Genomic DNA, 6,000 nt, shown 5'->3' on the forward strand with positions numbered 1-6,000 from the left:
ATCAGTTAATGGCCTAGGCCCTAAATCTCAACAATTCAAGCAGTGATGCAGCAAGACCCATAGAATTGAGATGGAACTAGCATTCAAGAGATCACTCAGCACACCTCAAGTGCACCTGAAGTTCCACTGCTGTAAGGACTCATGAGGTTGTTGAGGCAGATGAAAAAGACCCTGCAATCCAAGCACACTGAGTGATAGATACATCAGTGTGGAGGTACTGAGGCTGGAGGTTTACACCCATGAGCCACCTTACTCGGATGGGTCTCTCTGGATGCTCCAGAGCCAGCTTCTGTCTGGACTTCTGCTCTGCCTCCGCTTCTCAGGGGCTCAGACACCACTGTGAGTGCTCTTATTATCAGGTGCTGGTATAAACGGCAAGCAAAGGAAGCTATGAATGGAAAACTGCAGTAAAAGCCAGGCAGAATATGGATTTTTTATTTTGCAAGCCCAAAGTATGATAGGCACATATAGCAGCCTATCTTAAGTTTCTTCTTATTTATTTGCTTATTAAATCAACTGTTGCACTCCTGAAAATATAACATTTAATACCTTCATAGAGAAAAACAGAGAATCTAGAAGAATAGCTCTAGTGCACCCCTGCAAACATTGCATTTAATGGAATGTTTGGAAAAGAGCTCCGAGCATCTGGCTTCTGGAGCAGAGCTGACCATTAGAGCTGCTGCAGCAATTGCTTTGCTTTTTGCAGTAGCTCACTCCGGTCCCCGCATATTCCCAATTCCCGCACACACACGTGCCCAGGGACAGGCAGTGCCCCCTGGCACACCGGTGCCCCTCCTCGCTTTGGAGTCCATACGGCGCGGCTCCCACATTCAGGAAAGGTCAGTAACCTGGAGCTGTGCAGCCTGAGCTCCCTGGCTGAGCAAAGCAGCTGCCTTAAGAGCAAAACCTTTTCTCGGAGCAGTTCACCCTTGTGCTCGTAGTTTGACGGAAACAAAGAGAGAAAGCGTGGCTGTTAACCGAGCGAAGTGCACGGCGTTGCTCCCAACAGCACGGATACAGCATCAACACGCACCACGCAATTAAAATATTTAACCTACTCAAAATTTATCTCGCCCTGAAAGTTTCTCCCATTACGCTTGCTCTGTTCACCCGGCGCACAGCCACTGCCTGCCCTCTTCCCGGCCGTCCAGGATCCGGTCCGTGGAGGTTCCCTCCCTCTCTCCCCGGGCAGCGCGGTGCGGGCACCCTCGGGGCACCGCCACCTCCCGGAGCGGACACATGCCGCTGCCCGGGGCCGGGAGGGCGCCTCCCTCGCCCTCCCCAGGGAAAGGCGAGCCCGAGCCGACCCGGAGAGCGCCCGCCGCTCACCGCAGCACCCCAGGCGGGGCGGGCACGGCGCCTCCCGCCCAACAGCGCCGGCGCCGGGGGCGGCTCGCACCCAGGGCGGCGCTGGCCGTGCCCGGAGCCCGCAAACTTGGGGGCGTCCCGGGCACCTGGCGGGCGGTCCCGGCGAAGGAGCCCGCCCGGGAGGGCAGCGGCAGCTTCGGGGTAAGGGTCGAGGGTGGCGGGCAGGCGAGCCCCGCCGGGAGTTCGGCGGTGGCCCTGCCCCGCTCGCCGCTCCCCTTTTGTCCTGGCGGCGACGGCTCCGCCGGAGGAGGTGGCCCGTCCCGTCCCGTCCGGCCCTCACCGCCCCGGGCCGGTCCCGCCGGCGGACGGGCAGTGGCGCGACCCCCGCTGCCCCGCACGGCGTTACCTGCGAGGACACGGAGCCCGCGCGGCATCTCCCACCCGGGAGCGAAACTCTCCCGCCCGGCGAGCCCCGAGCCGGAGCGGCCGGCGGGGGAGGGGCCGCGGCGGCTGCGCCTCCGGGAACATCCCCGCAGCCCATTGGCCGCCGCTCCGCCCCGCCCCCCTGCGACCCCGCCCCCAGGGGCAGCCCCGCCTGCCCATTGGCTGCGGCCGCGCTGACGCGCGGTGGGCGGGCCCGGGCGGGCGGAGCCGGGCGCTCACTCGCGGTGGGCGCGGGGCCGGTGCGGGTCGCTCCCCCTTCGTCCCCAACTCCGCACTCCGCGCACGGGTGGGGCCGGGCGGCGTTCCCGGTAGCATTCCCGGTAGCATTCCCGGTGCGTGCCCGCCCGCTCGCTCGCTCGCTGTGCCCTGGCCGCGGTCGTAGCCCGGCGCATCTGGTTGGCCGCGGGCTGTGGGGCGGCTGGGCTGAGCTGGGGAGAGCGGGGCCGCCCGGCACGGGGGCGGGAGAACCGCGAGCCCCGCGCCCCCCGCTCCTCTCGCAAAGGCGAGGTTCCTGCGGCGGCGGGCGTGCACGGAGCGGGAATCCCCCCGGGAAGAGGATACAGAGGCGGTGGGGCGGTGGCGGAGATGGGTGTCGGGGTCTCGCCGCCTGGGACGGGTAGCGGGGTGAGCTGGCACCGCGTTCCAGCCTTTCTGTAGGACGCTGTCGTCCTGCTGGGGTTGTTGTGGGTGCTCTCCGCAGGGTAGATAGTGTAACAAGAAAAAGGCTGTATCAGGTGCAGTTAATTCGTGCGTTTAAACATCACCGTGATTTCCTTCTAAGAAAGTGTGATTAAGCATTGAACTGGTAGCACCAAATGTTCGCAGAAGCTTCTCTAAAAAAACCCCATTAAAACCTTAATGTGCTGAAATTGGATGAGAACTCCTGGCTCTGTGCCAGGGAGTGACATACTATTTGGATTGGGATTTTTAAGATGTTTGCATTATCAAGCGTCAAATTAACAAGGTTATTTCATGTGTCCTTTGAGGCTTTAACTGGAGTGGAAGCGCTGCTTTGGGAGGGCTTTGGTGGTTGCCACCCATAACTGCCTGCTGACACCTGCTTTGGAGCATCTGCTCTGCAACACGGGCAGCAGCTGAGCCAGCACAACTGCCAGGCTCGTCTATTATTCAGCTGTGGATGTGGAGCTCCTGCCTTTAAGATGGAAGTCTGTAACTTGTGCCTTGAGTTAAACAGCTCCCACAAAGTGTCTGAGGTGCTGCTCGGTGGGGAAGGGGTGCAAAGCCAGCGAACTGCTGTCATCCAGCACACAAAGCTCTGTGAACTGATTGCAGGCTTCTGGTCCCTGTGGTACCAGAGCTGAAATAGATACGCAAAGACCTGCAAACCACTAAATTGAGCCCTGTACTTTAAAATGATCTTGTCTGTTCTGACTTTGTCCCTGACTTAGTGATCTAAATGGGCACAATGAGGAAGCTTTGTGTTTCATAATTTGCCATTGTGAAACGGTAAAAGTGAAAGATGTCTTTATGGCTTTTAGGTCATTTTGCCTTATAAATACAAGGTAAACCATGAGATAATCCACAAAAGCGTGTTTTCTATGCTTCTGCTTCTACAATCCAAACCATTGAGATTGATATAACTTACTAAAAATAGCTGATTTACCATATTATTTCATTATTAGGAAGTGCTGGTTCATGTTTCCTGACATTTCCTTACTGTTTCAGCTTCCACCCCCCAAACTACCACACATGCATATTATCAAGTCAAACTCCTGTCAACAAGAATTCTCAAATTCAACAATCTTCCTGAGATTATAATATGTATAGAATTTTTAATTAGTGTTTGTTAATGGAAGGGCCCTTACTCAGAAGAGAGGGGCCCAATTTTGAAAGAAATTCCTTAGTTAGAAAAGGCAGTATATAATGTATTCAATCTTCTATAACTTCTAATGAAGTAAATGAAATTTCTGTTCATGCTTAAGTTTGCCCATATGTAAGAATTTATTTTCATTTAAGCATATGTAAGGTTCTGTGAATCAAGGTTGAGATTTGCTTCAGCAGACTCACTGTGACACTTGCCAGACTTGTACTGTTTGACTCACTTTCACATTTCTGTGTTTTGTTCCGTAGCTAGTTTGACTGTATCACGTTTGCTGATGTATTTATTTTTACTAATGGCCCATTCAAATCACATACTCTTCTTAGTAGCTCCTTTGCTCACATTTCTTGGACATCTGCACATCCTTGATCTGTGCTTTATAACTGGAATTTCATTTGTTTAGTGTGTCTGCTGGTGTAATCAGTTCTGGTCAAATATATATATTTCTACGCAGCCAGATGCACAGATGGTATAAATCACCTCATCACCACTTATGTCAATACAATAATAACGATTAACATTTCTGCATGAACTAGTTAACATGGGCAGAAGGCTCTGCTTCCCATTATTTTCCATTTAGAAATAACCTTTTTTTTCTTAGGCCTTTATTATTTTGCTTTTTATAATATGGCAGCTTTTATGATGACCTTCTGTTCTGCTTTAATTAACATGAAGAACTGCAGAGCAAATACCTGTTCTGGAGAGTTCCCTAGTTCCCTCAAAATCTGATTTAAATCAGCTACAGTTGCATAATTTATCTTCAGTCTGCTTCTTTGGAGGGTTATTATAGCATTTCAATTTGAAGCAGTTCCTAAATACAACTCTTTTTTTTTTTTTTTTTTTTTTTTAATCTGCAGTTTCTGGGAGGGTAGTATGTATGAAGTGAGTATCTCCTCGCTCTGTAGTTTTCTCAGCATGCTAAATTGATCTGCCTAAGTGGCTATTGCATCCTTATTTTTAGCAGCCTGCCACTGCAGATCTGCACAAAGGCCAGCCTTGCTCTTGTTAGAAAGGAGGGTGCAAAACCCGTCATATTTCAAGGGATCAACACTTGACAGTGTCACTGTGACTTTGCAGGCAAAGGGATAAAATGTCAGGGACTGTGGTAATGCAGGATTCAACCAAAACAATTCAGAAGCTTAAAAAGGCTGTCAGTTGCTACCACAGTCGTTTTTGGAACAGCTGTGTCCTTTCCACTGCCCGGATTTTGCCATCATAGATGTGGCCTTGGCCATTGAGAGCCACTGCTTGTGCCTGTAGGTAACCTGCAGCTGGTCCCTACCTGGTCCCTATGGTTGGGGCATGCACAGGCATTTGATATGCAAATATTTTCATAAAGAATAGGCATATTTTCTCTACTGTTGTTAACAGTATTTCAATGGTCTCTTCCTCGAGACAGCTGGTGTCCCAATTAATTACACTGAACGAGGCATTTGAAGTAGCAGGTCTCAGGCAGCTTGTTTTGTATGTTGTGTGTTGTACGTGTGTGCGTGTGTGTGTAAGTACACACACATATGTAGAGACATGCAGACTCCTATGCCTGGTGCAGTTGCAACGTTGATCAACTGTAAGTCATAAAAACAAAATAGAAATGAGACAGAAGTTAAATGAGATTGTCACAAGAGGAGTGCAATGAATGGAGCCTTGTTTCCTGTTTTTCTGTGTCTTATCTTCCTACACCTCCTTGCTTTACTAACTGTGGTTCCCCTCGTGACCCATGTAAGTCATCCTCATTAAGATCCCTCAGTATACCTCACTTTGCTTTTTGGCTTGCCAGTTCTCTTTATTCTGTGACTGACCACAGCTATGGGTGTGTTTGCTGCTGAACAGCCTGCCCAGACTTCACCATGCAGAGTTGGTGACAGCTGGGTCTCTGTGAAAGGGCCTGTCAGGTTGCTGCCATTTACACAGCCATTATGGGCTTTTTAAAAATGAAACATGCAGGAACTGAACATGCTGGAGGCTCCTGTACTTTGACAACTCTGGGTTAAATGGAACAGAAGTTATTGGAAAAGGATTGACAGAATGACCCTACAACTCTAATTTTCTTTTGAATTGAGGCTTCCAGTGAAGTACTGAATCCTTTAGCCCTGCTGCTGTGGCCATATCCCTGCTCACTGGTTGAGAATGAGCAGGTCCATTGAAGACTTGTTGCTACTATGTTTTGCTGCTACTAAAATGTTTAGGGTAGAGTTGTAGGATTATGGCTCACAGTCTTAAATTGTGTTAAAAATATGTACTTAATCACATATTCTCCTTCCCCTAAATAAGGAGATAAGAAATATATATTTAGAACAGTTAATTCTGAATGTGAGAGCTATGCTCTGTGGAATGTGTTCTTTTCAATAAAAAATGGAAATGTAGTAAGTCAAAGGCTTGTGGATAACAAAGATTCCACTATTCTGTTG

The 6,000-nt window shown here is 50.1% G+C and overlaps 1 protein-coding gene across 1 annotated transcript in view; it reads right to left on the reverse strand.

Annotated features, from left to right (window-relative positions):
- Window positions 1-1,793, reverse strand: part of TMTC4 (transmembrane O-mannosyltransferase targeting cadherins 4) — a 54,488-nt gene extending 52,695 nt beyond the window's left edge. The window contains exon 1 of the mRNA XM_059466062.1: window positions 1,715-1,793. The gene's annotated coding sequence lies outside the window, so the exon portion shown is untranslated. The remainder of the gene's footprint in view (window positions 1-1,714) is intronic.
- Between the last annotated feature and the right edge of the window lie 4,207 nt (window positions 1,794-6,000).

Source organism: Ammospiza nelsoni, chromosome 2 (assembly GCF_027579445.1).
Source record: "Ammospiza nelsoni isolate bAmmNel1 chromosome 2, bAmmNel1.pri, whole genome shotgun sequence".
NCBI classification, from domain to species: domain Eukaryota; kingdom Metazoa; phylum Chordata; class Aves; order Passeriformes; family Passerellidae; genus Ammospiza; species Ammospiza nelsoni.